This window comes from Bolinopsis microptera, chromosome 13 (genome assembly GCF_026151205.1).
Source record: "Bolinopsis microptera isolate Bmic1 chromosome 13, MBARI_Bmic_1.0, whole genome shotgun sequence".
Lineage (NCBI taxonomy): Eukaryota > Metazoa > Ctenophora > Tentaculata > Lobata > Bolinopsidae > Bolinopsis > Bolinopsis microptera.
The window spans coordinates 11,840,778-11,854,242 of NC_087084.1; the positions used below are offsets into that span (position 1 = coordinate 11,840,778).

General features: G+C 37.6%; 2 protein-coding genes across 5 annotated transcripts in view; one reads left to right on the top strand and one right to left on the bottom strand.

Annotated features, from left to right (window-relative positions):
* LOC134824899 (multiple epidermal growth factor-like domains protein 6) overlaps positions 1 to 13,465 on the bottom strand; it is a 97,224-nt gene that overhangs the window by 78,760 nt on the left and 4,999 nt on the right. The window lies entirely within an intron of this gene.
* LOC134824900 (low-density lipoprotein receptor-related protein-like) overlaps positions 9,225 to 13,465 on the top strand; it is a 29,220-nt gene continuing 24,979 nt past the window's right edge. The window contains exon 1 of the mRNA XM_063836906.1: positions 9,225 to 9,235. The gene's annotated coding sequence lies outside the window, so the exon portion shown is untranslated. The remainder of the gene's footprint in view (positions 9,236 to 13,465) is intronic.

Consider the following 13,465-nt stretch of genomic DNA (forward strand, 5'->3'; position numbering starts at 1 on the left):
ACCCGTCATTATTAATAATACCCGTCATTATTAATAATACCCATTATTAATAATAATCCCCGTCATTAATAATAATACCCGTCATTAATAATGGCACATTATAACTTAACTGTGGCCCGCTCTAATCTGGTACGATCGAGACACGATAAGATCACAAAAGTACTGTGAGCAATGAACATGACATAATAATCAAGTTACATCCAATATAGCTTCCACATGGAACATGATATCACACAAGTTACAAGGACGCCGCCGGTAACATTACGTAATATGCTTACTTTCATTATGTGTGCCCCACTTTTTCCCAAAATGGCTATTGAAAAATGCATCATATACTACTCGTAGTGCATTTATGTTCCGGGGTAGGTGGAACATGTTTTGGTGGTTAAATTGTAAATAGTTAGTACTTGTCCCAAACCATCAGAAAAACCGAGTTTCGACCTCCCAACCCACTCAGGCCACTCCCAGGGGCCACGCCCATCCCAAAATTACTGAAATCCAGGTAAAATCAAGACCGAAAATCTTTACCCCCGTAGTGCATTTATGTTCGGGGTAGGTGGAACATGTTTTATTGGTTAAATAGTTAGTACTTGTCCCAAACCATCAGAAAAACCGAGTTTCGACCTCCCAACCCACTCAGGCCACTCCCAGGGTCCACGCCCATCCCAAAATTACTGAAATCCAGATAAAATCAAGACCGAAAATCTTTACCCCCGTAGTGCATTTATGTTCCGGGGTAGGTGGAACATGTTTTGGTGGTTGTTTGTTGTTGTTTGGGGACCGGTTTTTGGTACCCGGCCAATGTTTACAAAATAATATGATACATAACAATATAATTTTATTTAATATGCGTGAATATGAAAATTGAAAATTATTATGTAACCTTTTACGTTTATTCATTAAAAACAAAAACAAAAACAAAAACTTTAAAAATTAAAACTTGCATATCATGATTTATTAACATAGTGACAAATAATTTGATTTGATACGAAAGATGATCACACGCACTGTTTTATAAGCTACTTGTGTCAGATTACTGATTAGTGGGCAGTGTAGAGTCGATGGTATAGTACTCTGTATCAGTATAGTGCTCTTGATTGAGGTTAAAACAAAAAAGAATAACTGAGCCCAAAAAGAATAACTGAGCCCATGTCTTATCAGCACCTGCTAGCGCTATCTATATGATGCTATCAATATGACAGTGAATGGGCAGTGAAAAATGTGGCATATGGTTGATAGTGACTAGTGTGCTAACCGTCTAGTTTTATTTATTCCTTAGGTTATTCTCGGTAGTTGATTTGTTGTGTGCCTGATCTTGTCGATTTACGTAGCCCGGGTAAATTTAATTATGTAACAGAAAAGGTGGCCATTCTTCATCGGTTCCTGAGCTTTGTAGTTCTATCATTACACGCTTTACTGTTTTCTTATAAATGCTTATTGAGAAAATGCTTGTATCACGCGGTGACCCCCACGTGCCACGGTTGCTTCACTGTAGAGTTTCGACGATACAGGGGGAGCCGCGCACTCGTGCGCGTCGGGTCATACAACGTATGACAAGAAAATGCTAGATGGGCAAGTTATGCGACTAATGTTGTGCTCGGTAATAGCTAATATAGGACCTTTATACAGAACACTAGCGTGTAAATCTGGTTTAGTAGTAGTAAACCCGCGATGGGGTGGCATGTGCCTCAATAAAAATATTACAATCATTTATTATTATAATTTGACCAAAACCCATAATCATGGGTAGAGTGGACCGCTGCCAGTGTCTCTCTTTCCCAAACAAAAGGAAATGATATTAATTTGATTGACCGTTCTCAAATGCAAAATGATACCGAGAATGAAATCGGTCGCTCGCTTTTCCCATTCATTCACGGCTTACGAATTGTAATAAGTTTCGATTGATTAGGTACATCAATCAGATGCTGTAAAAATCTCTTTGGGTTGCGTTCGGGTCGATACCTAGTATTTCGGGGTAAGGGTGGTAGTTATTACTTATTGAATTAGCTGAAGTTTATTGAATCTTTATTGCTGAGTACAGCTGCCTTTGGGTAGTTCTTCTTAATCTATTACAATTGTAAATGAATGGGAAAAGCGAGCGACCGATTTCATTCTCGGTATCATTTTGCATTTGAGAACGGTCAATCAAATTAATATCATTTCCTTTTGTTTGGGAAAGAGAGACACTGGCAGCGGTCCACTCTACCCATGATTATGGGTTTTGGTCAAATATCATCTCTTTTTGATTATAATGTCACTGTCAGGGTACTTTATAAAGTCGAAATATAAACTGATATCTTCATTAATAAGGAGGAAGTTTCAACAATTTCGAAATTTTTCCTTTAAAAACATTTCCTTGTGTTTAGGTAAGCATATCGGTCGATCACTGACTGAATATGCCACTTAATACTCATTCAAGTTGGCATTAAATTCATTTATAATGACATTAAACTGTCGTGGCAAAGCAGAATTTGTTGGAAATCACAAATGAGCAAAATTCTCACCTTTCGCACGTGCGGACGTTGCGTGCGCATCCAATATTGAATCGCCGTAAAATTTTGCATGTATTTGTTGTATATATAGCTTGATAAGCATGCAAAGTTTCAAAGTATTTCAAGAAGAACTGTTATCACAACGGCACTCTAAAGTTGACAGAAAATGACGAAAACAGCAATTTTCAGTGATTTTAGCAATTTTCTATCAATTTGGGCGTGTCCCCAAGTGTGCAACTTTTCGATTTTTAACTTTAAAACTAGCCTAATGCACAATTTATATCTATAGGAAGCAGAACTGAGCTCCACAACCCAAGGCATGGCCCAACACCAGAGAATACTAAATCGCAAAATTGACGTTTTTATAAAATAATTCTTCAAAAAAGCACAAACTTCAATGACGAATATCTTTATGAAGGAGCAAGCTAGAAAAAATTTCCGGTAGATTTTCAGAATGCTTGAACAATTATCTAAGGTGAAAATATCCTCTGATTTTGAATAAAATTACTTTTTAATGGTGTAAAATCATTTTTAAAAGTTATTACTTTGTCAAAAATCAAGTTTTAAAAACGGTTTACTTGATGACGTCATCAAGGGGTGTTCATGACGTCAAATAATTTGTTTATACAATGTAAACTAAAGTGTAAACAATTATTTTCAAGACCTGTGGTCGGAAATGGCTGTATCTTTTATACTTTTGAATCTATGGACAATTAAATACAGGCTACAATTGACTGGCAAAGCGTCTATCCCTGAATATATATGTCTATACAAGTATACATATATGTATATATACATTTTACCAAAACCCATAATCATGGGTAGAGTGGAGCGCTGCCAGTGTCTCTCTTTCCCAAACAAAAGGCAATGATATCAATTTGAATGACCGTTATCAAATGCAAAATGATACCGAGAATGAAATCGGTCGCTCGCTTTTCCCACTCATTCATGGCTTACGAATTGTAATAAGTTTCGATTTATAACATGTAATCTATTTCAATTGTAAATGAATGGGAAAAGCGAGCGACCGATTTCATTCTCGGTATCATTTTGCATTTGATAACGGTCATTCAAATTGATATCATTGCCTTTTGTTTGGGAAAGAGAGACACTGGCAGCGCTCCACTCTACCCATGATTATGGGTTTTGGTAAAATATCATCTCTTTTTTATTATAATGTCAGGGTACGTTACAAAGCCGAAATGTAAACTCATAACTTCATTAATATTAATAAGGAGGTTATTTCAACGATTTCGAAATTTTTCCTTTGAAAACATTTCCTTGTGTTTAGATAAGCATATCGGTCGATCACTGACTGAATATGCCACTTTATACTCATTGAAGTTGGCATTAAATTCATATATAATGACATTGAACTGTCGTGGCAAAGCAGAATTTGTTCAAAATCACGAATGAGCAAAATTTTAACCTTTCGCACGTGCAAACCTTGAGCGGAAGTTGCGTGCGCATCCAATATTGAATCACCGTAAATTTTTGCATGATGGTGTTTTATATATAGTTTGATAAGCATGCAAAGTTTCAAAGTATTTTAAGAAGAACTGTAATCACAACGGCACTCCAAAGTTGACGGAAATTGGTGAAAACAGCAATTTTCAGTGATTTTAGCAATTTTCTATCAATTTGGGCGTGTCCCCACGTGTGCAACTTTTCGATTTTCAACTTTAAAACTAGCCTATGACACAATTTAGAGCTTTAGGAAGCAAAATTGAGCTCCACAACCCAAGGGATGGTGCAACACCAGAGAATACTAGAACGTAAAATTAGCGTTTTTATAAAATTATTCTTTAAAAAAGCACTAACTTCAATAGCGAATATCTTTATGAAGGAGTAAGCTAGAAAAACTTTCCGGTAGATTTTCAGAATGCTTAAACAATTATCTAACTTCAATACACCCTCAAATTTTGAATAAAATTACTCCTTAATGGCGTAAAATCGATTTGAAAAATGATTACTTTGTGAAAAATCAAGTTTTAAAAATGGTTAACTTGATGACGTCATCAAGTGGTGATGATGACGTTGAATTACTTTTTAACATAATGTAAACTAAAGTCTAAACAATTATCTTCAAGACCTGTGGTCCGAAATGGCTGTATCTTTTATACTTTAGAATCTACGGACACTTAAATACAGGCTATAATTCACTGGCAAAGCGTCTATCCCTGAATATATATATGTATTTCATGGCTGGACTTCTACACAATAAAAGAAAGCGGTTGTGATTAGATCTTCGAAAGTCTTTGCATCGTTTATTTACATCAATTCTGAGAAATTATATCATTAAAGTAACTACAACAAATACGAATCATATACAATTGAGAATAAATACAAACTAAAAGCAGTGGGAAAATCTGATGAACTGAAATTTAAAAAAGAAACTGAAAGCCGTTAAAAATGTACTCTTATCTTATCTCTTATCTAAATACTGATAACTGATTCTCGGAAAATCACTTAAAATCACAACGAAAACCTGTAAAATTTATACTTAAGTAAAAAATGTAATATGCACGTCTCTGGAATAATGGTATAACTAAATAAAATCTACAAAATATACTAAAACTAAAACTAAGCTCCGGCAGATTTAAAAAGTAGATGGTTACTATCAAGGGTGTTCATACCCCCAAACCGTTCAAGGGTTTTCAATTGGGTCTGGTAGAACCCCTCTCTAGCTTCCATAGCCTTTTCTTTGTCTGCTTTACTAATATTAGGCTCAAATACTAAAGCGTCTACTATAATGACAGAGAGGTGCTTACTAAGTGAGGAATTATAGCAGGCTATGGTACTAAAATCTAAATCATGATCAATATCTAAAAAATGGTTAACTAATTTACAACTTCTTATACCTTTCTTTATGTGACTCTTATGGTTAGAGAATCTCTTAGGGAGATTTGAGGTAGTATAACCGACATACGACTGTTTACAAGTCTTACACTCCATTAAATAAATGAGGTTATAACTCTGACAAGATATATACTTAGTTATAGGGAAAACTTGTTTAGAATGGTGACTACTAAAATTGGAACAGGGGGACAGGAAATTTTGCTTACAAACATAACATTTACCACAAGCATGGCACCCTGGGTCGACAGCCCCGGGAACCGCCCTTAGACTTTCGGAGTCTGGTTCCTGGATCTGGCTTGCAGTTGTTTCTCTCTCATTATCACAGTTTAAAGTTCCACTGGCACGGTACTTATTGTGTACAAGCATGCCACCGATAGTTTGATTCTTTCGATGACTCACGAATACACTGTCCGCACGTACCAGCTTCTTCAGGGCCGGATCAAGGTTGAGAAGGTGCTTATACTTATGGATAATGCCCCCCATGTTGGGAAGTGCTGGATTTTGATCCATCACCATGGGTATTAAACAGGCAGTCGACTCATCCTTGTCTTTAAGGGTATACAAGTTTTTCCTATTAGCTATATCACTAAATTTGTTAAAGGCATCTTCTATAATACTGGAATGATAACCTCGGGCTAGAAGGTAACGTGTATAGACCTCTCTCTGCTCCAAGAAGTTAGTGTCTTCACTGTTGTTCTGTCTCACCCGCCTCGCCACTCCAAAAGGTATGTTTTTTACAACATGGTTCCTATGGCATGACGTGGGGATAAGGTAGCAGTGGGTGTCACTAGGTTTAGAGTAGAGTTTGGTGTGGACAACATCACCAACAGCATAGACATAGGTGTCTAGAAACTCAACGCCGTCCCTAGAGTAGTCGTACGTAAACAAAAGGTTTGGGTGGATACTATTGAGCCATTCCATGAATTGTAATAATTCCTCAACAGTACCGGGCCAAGCCATATAAATGTCATCACGTAATCTACCCCAGAATGCTGGTCTATGAGGCGGGTCATATTCTAGATCTCCTTCGTTAACTAAAATATCAATCTTATCCATAGCACAATCAGCATACTCACATGAGTTCTTAGGACCCATCGCTGCTCCACGCTCCTGGCGGTATGTTATACCGTTAAATGAAGCAATGTTGTAATCAAGAGTAATTTCTAGTGCACTAATAATGCATTCTGTACTAAACAATTGATCACCACTACTCCTTTTATTCAGGTGCTTAGTGCATTGTTGGATCCCCATATCCCTAGGAATGTTGGTAAACATGTTAGATATATCGATGGCAACATGTATAACCTCCTTTCCCAACAATATGCTAGACTCGTTCAGGCTATCAATCTTCCTCAGAAAGTGAGGGGTATCAATAATTCTATAATTCAAAGTAGCCTTCTTCAATTCATACGCAGTCAAGGCAGAAAGGTTTTCAATGTATGAACCACAGCCGGTGGTAATCATCCTCCCAGGATACAAAGGTGGTTTGTGTGCCTTGGGATTCAGGTACATGTTTCCAGGCTGGTTAAGCTCAGTACATGGAATAACCCACTCCTTGACCTTCTTGGACATACCTAATTCATCTTTAAACTCAATTGTCCAATTCGAAATTTTATCAATCAATTCTACAACTAAATCATCTACATTATTTACAATACTATATACAGATCTATCATTTAAATGTACACCTATTCGTTGAATATAATCTTCTTCACTAAGAAGGAAGAATCCTACTCCTTTATCGAATGGTCTGATTACAATGTCTTTCCAACCTTTGACTTCTTTGAGAGCTGCTCTGATGGGCGCAGCGATGTTATCTGGTGAGACGAATTTCTGAGTTGGCCTGTGGAGGTCTACTTCTGCTCTGCAGCATTTTATAAATGCCTCAAGTGCAGGGTTTTTACAAGATTCGAAAGTACGTGATGCATCAGTCTTTATAAGACAACGTTCCATGTCAGTAACTCTCTTATCTGCTTTGTTGGGTCCACATTTAAAGCTATCAAATACAACTTTAGCTCTCATTTTAGAAAACCATCTACACAGATCGTTCTCGAAGCGGCTTAGATCTGGTAGGGGAGGTGTAGGTGCAAACTTGTGAGACAAGAAAAAGACATAGAGTTGCTCTTTACTAAGCTCTTTGTCTGTAAGATTTACAACTGTTCTGGACATGTTTTCCATTGACAAGTCTTCAACCTTGGGAAGAGTACCTTTGATTAACGTCCTCTGATGTCTGTGGGATGTGGTACGATTAATCTTTTTTCTCTTCCTTCTTCTCCTCTTCTTCACAGGTTTAGCATTATCCACATATGAAGGTGCAACATAAATAGCATAGTCCTTATCTCTCTTCAACTTAGATTCATGACGCTTGGTTAGTTCAAGTTTCTCCTTGTGCATTAAATTAGATAAATGATTCTCTAAATTTTCATGATCTGATGGGGGAAGTGCAGATTTGATGCAGTTTTTGAAACTATAAAAGCTTTTACGCATATATATTTGACCAAAACCCATAATCATGGGTAGAGTGGACCGCTGCCAGTGTCTCTCTTTCCCAAACAAAAGGAAATGATATTAATTTGATTGACCGTTCTCAAATGCAAAATGATACCGAGAATGAAATCGGTCGCTCGCTTTTCCCATTCATTCACGGCTTACGAATTGTAATAAGTTTCGAATGATTACATCAATCAGATGCTGTAAAAATCTCTTTGGGTTGCGTTCGGGTCGATACCTAGTATTTCGGGGTAAGGGTGGTAGTTATTACTTATTGAATTAGCTGAAGTTTATTGAATCTTTTTTGCCGAGTACAGCTGCCTTTGGGTAGTTCTTCTTAATCTATTACAATTGTAAATGAATGGGAAAAGCGAGCGACCGATTTCATTCTCGGTATCATTTTGCATTTGAGAACGGTCAATCAAATTAATATCATTTCCTTTTGTTTGGGAAAGAGAGACACTGGCAGCGGTCCACTCTACCCATGATTATGGGTTTTGGTCAAATATCATCTCTTTTTGATTATAAAGTCAGGGTACTTTATAAAGTCGAAATATAAACTGATATCTTCATTAATAAGGAGGAAGTTTCAACAATTTCGAAATTTTTCCTTTAAAAACATTTCCTTGTGTTTAGGTAAGCATATCGGTCGATCACTGACTGAATATGCCACTTAATACTCATTCAAGTTGGCATTAAATTCATTTATAATGACATTAAACTGTCGTGGCAAAGCAGAATTTGTTGGAAATCACGAATGAGCAAAATTGTCACCTTTCGCACGTGCAAACATTGAGCGGACGTTGCGTGCGCATCCAATATTGAATCGCCGTAAATTTTTGCATGTAATTCTTTTATATATAGTTTGATAAGCATGCAAAGTTTCAAAGTATTTCAAGAAGAAATGTTATCACAACGGCACTCTAAAGTTGACAGAAAATGACGAAAACAGCAATTTTTAGTGATTTTAGCAATTTTTTATCAATTTGGGCGTGTCTCCACGTGTGCAACTTTTCGATTTTTTACTTTAAAACTAACCTAATGCACAATTTATACCTATAGGAAGCAGAACTGAGCTCCACAACCCAAGGCATGGCCCAACACCAGAGAATACTAAATCGCAAAATTGACGTTTTTATAAAATAATTCTTCAAAAAAGCACAAACTTCAATGACGAATATCTTTATGAAGGAGCAAGCTAGAAAAACTTTCCGGTAGATTTTCAGAATGCTTGAACAATTATCTAAGGTAAAAATTTCCTCAGATTTTGAATATAATTACTTTTTAATGGTGTAAAATCATTTTTAAAAGTTATTACTTTGTCAAAAATCAAGTTTTAAAAACGGTTAACTTGATGACGTCATCAAGGGGTGTTCATGACGTCAAATAATTTGTTTATACAATGTAAACTAAAGTGTAAACAATTATTTGCAAGACCTGTGGTCGGAAATGGCTGTATCTTTTATACTTTTGAATCTATGGACAATTAAATACAGGCTACAATTGACTGGCAAAGCGTCTATCCCTGAATATATATATGTATATATGTATCACGACAATCTATCGTAAAACAGGGGTTATAGAAAACCCACTTCCCGATGCTCCTGAAACCTGAAACTTTTTATGCAGTCGATTTGGTCAACGTCTAGACGCCCTGAAAAATTTCAGATCTCTAACTCAATTTTAACATGGTTTTTAAGGCACATGAATATGGCGATTTTGGGTTTTTTACCGAATTTCGTATAACAGTGCTGGCGAGTATTTTATGCAAATTTCTTAAAAATCTCAACATAACTATTTTTTATTCCTGTCATCTTTGACATCAAATTAGAATGTTTTGAACTAAAAATAAATCTGCTGAACGACTTCCGATTAGTCTTATTGCCTGAAAAACTCCTGCTGGAGGCGGCGGCCTTCGGCCGCCGCCTCCGGCCGGAGTGCACGCTTCGCGTGCACGAAAGAGGCTTGTAACGTGTACCAAAGGGGGTATTAATAGTAAAGGGGGTTTAATAGTAAAGGGGGTATGATAGTAAAGGGGGTATAATAGTAAATGGGGTACATAGTATACCCACAATAAATGCAACGGTCGTGCTTGCCAGCACTGTGATATCTATGTATATATCACGACAATCTGTCGTAAAACAGGGGTTCTAGAAAACCAATTTCCCGATGCTCCTGAAACTTGAAACTTTTTTTACAGTCGATTAGGTCAACGTCTAGACGCCCTGCAAAGTTTCAGATCTCTAACTCAATTTTAACATGGTTTTTAAGGCACCTGAATATGGCGATTTCGGGTTTTTTACCGAATTTCGTATAACAGTGCTGGCGAGTATTTTATGCAAATTTTTTAAAAATCTCAACATAACTATTTCTTATTTCTGACATCTTTGACATCAAATTAGAATATTTTGAACTAAAAATAAATCTGCTGAACGACTTCCGATGAGTCTTAATGCCTGAAAAACTCCTGCCGGAGGCGTCGGCCTTCGGCCGCCGCCTCCGGCCGGAGTGCACGCTTCGCGTGCACGAAAGAGGCTTCCGACGTGTACCAAAGGGGGTGTAAAGGGGGTATAATAGTAAAGGGGATAGAATAGTAAAGGGGGTACATAGTATACCCCCAATAAAGACACCGCTCGTGCTTGCCAGCACTGTGATACATATAAATATGTATATATATAGATAGATATCACGACAATCTGTCGTAAAACAGGGGTTCTAGAAAACCCACTTCCCGATGTTCCTGAAACCTGAAACTTTTTTTGCAGTCGATTTGGTCAACGTCTAGACGCCCTGAAAAATTTCAGATCTCTAACTCGATTTTAACATGGTTTTTAAGGCACCTGAATATGGCGATTTTGGGTTTTTTACCGAATTTCGTATAACAGTGCTGGCGAGTATTTTATGCAAATTTCTTAAAAATCTCAACATAACTATTTTTTATTCCTGTCATCTTTGACATCAAATTAGAATGTTTTGAACTAAAAATAAATCTGCTGAACGACTTCCAATGAGTCTTAATGCCTGAAAAACTCCTGCCGGAGGCGGAGTGCACGCTTCGCGTGCACGAAAGAGGCTTGTAACGTGTACCAAAGGGGGTATAATAGTAAAGGGGGTATAATAGTAAAGGGGGTACATAGTATACCCACAATAAATGCACCGGTCGTGCTTGCCAGCACTGTGATCAATTTATCATTAAATATTTCAAGAATATCAATAACGTATGGTTGATCCTTCACACTTAGTAAAATATATAAAAATATAGTTAATCTACACTAAAGAATAAATAATCTAAATTATAATTATATAAATCAACAATATTAACTCCCCATCTTCTTGTAGTCATTTATCAAAGCGGTGATTTAGAAAGTTATTCTTGTCGAGAAATTCTAAAACGCGTCTGTGCATTAGTTTTTCATAAATTTTTGAGAACGAGCCCAGAAGCGAAATAGGTCTATAATTCGCTACGTCGAGTTTACAACCTCCTTTGTGTATAGGTGTTACTTTTGCCGTTTTCAAAGCTTTAGGGAAAGCTCCCTCTACAAAAGATGTGTTAACTACTGTTGCTAAGGCGCATAAAAAATTTTGGCATGTGCTGGCTATTTTCAAAGGCTCAATCTTTGAATCGAGAGTTGCCTTATTTTTTAGGCCAATAATAATTCTATGAATCTCGGTGGGCCCAGCAGGTTCGAGGTAGATAGACGTTGGACATGACCCGGTCAGATACTCCTGGAACCCCCCAGGATCGAAGGTCTGTCGGGAACTGATCTGAGACTTGATGTTGAAGGCGATGCTGGAAAAGTAGCCATTGAACTTTTCAGCGACTGCCGAGTTAGTACTCAAGATCGTCCCGTCAGTATCCCTCAATCTGATCTGATCAGATCCCCGTCTTTAAATAGTTAGTACTTGTCAACCAAATCAGTCACGAAAGGGAGCACTTCAGGGTATGATTTTATTCGAATTAGTATTACATACTGCAGAAGTCCGCAAAGGGATTAAAAATGACGAAGTTATCAAGCAACCTGTTTATCTTGGTATCGAATTGGGTGAATAGTCATGTGATAGCGTGCTAAGATACCGTAATTGGGCTTTCTGCACGATTCCCATAGGGCGGATCTAGTCTCAACCCAATAAACTGATCGCACGTACGCGTAAGGGGTCGTTCACATATTATATAATCGATATTTTGTCAATCATCCTCGATACGTACCTCTGAAGGCAGGGCTCCCGCTCCCGAGCTCGCACTGCAAAAGTGAGGCCTGCCTTCCGAGATCACATTACATGGGGGATCCCTCGAGTCCGAAATCGTATATCGAAGGGTAGGTCCGGACTTCGAAATTCGAAGAAGTATTTTCGGCTAATAATGATCAGGGTAGCATGAATCGTGAATAAAAGTAGTTTCCAGAAAAACTTTGAAAATATTTAGACTAAGAAAATTTTCGGTCCGAGTCATCCAAGGGTTGTAGGAAGAGGGACTGCCTTCAAGAAGCTGCAAGTGGTCCCTTCCTTGGCTAGAGTGTCAGCCAGTTTATTTCCTTGTATTCCCGCATGTCCTCGTATTCGATCCATGTAAGGGAAACAGAGGAGCATTCGGAGGTAAGAATATCTAACTCTCTTCTAGTGTCGATGCAAAGCTGACTTGACGATGCTTCAGCAGACTGCAGAGAGGGCATGAACCGATGATAGCGAGTCGGTAAGAATTGCTATCGATGCGTTATGACAGGACAGCTCAGGGAGCGAAGAAATGAGCAAGCTTCTCTTATGGCCAGCATTTCTGATTTCTGAAAAATTGTACACAGAAAAGGACAATTAAATAAAAACGTTAGTTGTTAGAACCTCCCAAAATTTATATGTACACGTATGTTAAGCCTCTATGAAAATTTTTCCCGATCCATGACTCAAAGGTGCCGAAGGCACAAAAGAGTCAAGGACAAGGGTTAGCGAACGAGGTTTTTTTTGTATATGGTAGCTTTGCGACCGTGCGAGCGATCGTACGTACATACGTGCCCTCGCGCACTGTTATCGACCACGTGACTACCTGCGCAAAGTTATTTTGCGCAATAATCTGAATATAATAATTGTTTGCGGGCGGCGCTGAACTGACCAAGTACATTATTAATTTCACCATGAAAATATCCTGCACTAGGCACTAATTGATAGCATACTATTATTATTTTGAGTTACTATTGTTGTTTACTGTTAACTAACCAAAACCTGTATTCCTAATAGGCATGTTTATTTAGTACCTATGTGAGAATTACACCCGCTACTCAACATTGTCAGCTACTCAACATCAATCAGACATCAGTGACCTGGTCTCAGTTCGTGTGTTTGCAAGAACTATTTGTCTAATTAATGTTTATATTTATTATTTGATCAAACCATTGTTTCACGGTCAATAGTTAGAATAGGAACAAATTAAACAACTATTACTATTTTGCACAGATCCGTGTCGGGTGTCAGGTTGCACAAACAATAAGCATATGGTTACATAGAAATATACACGATTTTCAAATTCAATATGGAATTATATTATTATTAACTTGGTGGCGCTCGGCCTATCGGCAACTTGGTCGTTTAGCTCCGGACAGTCTATGTAACGTCTATGCAACGTCCATGCAACAACA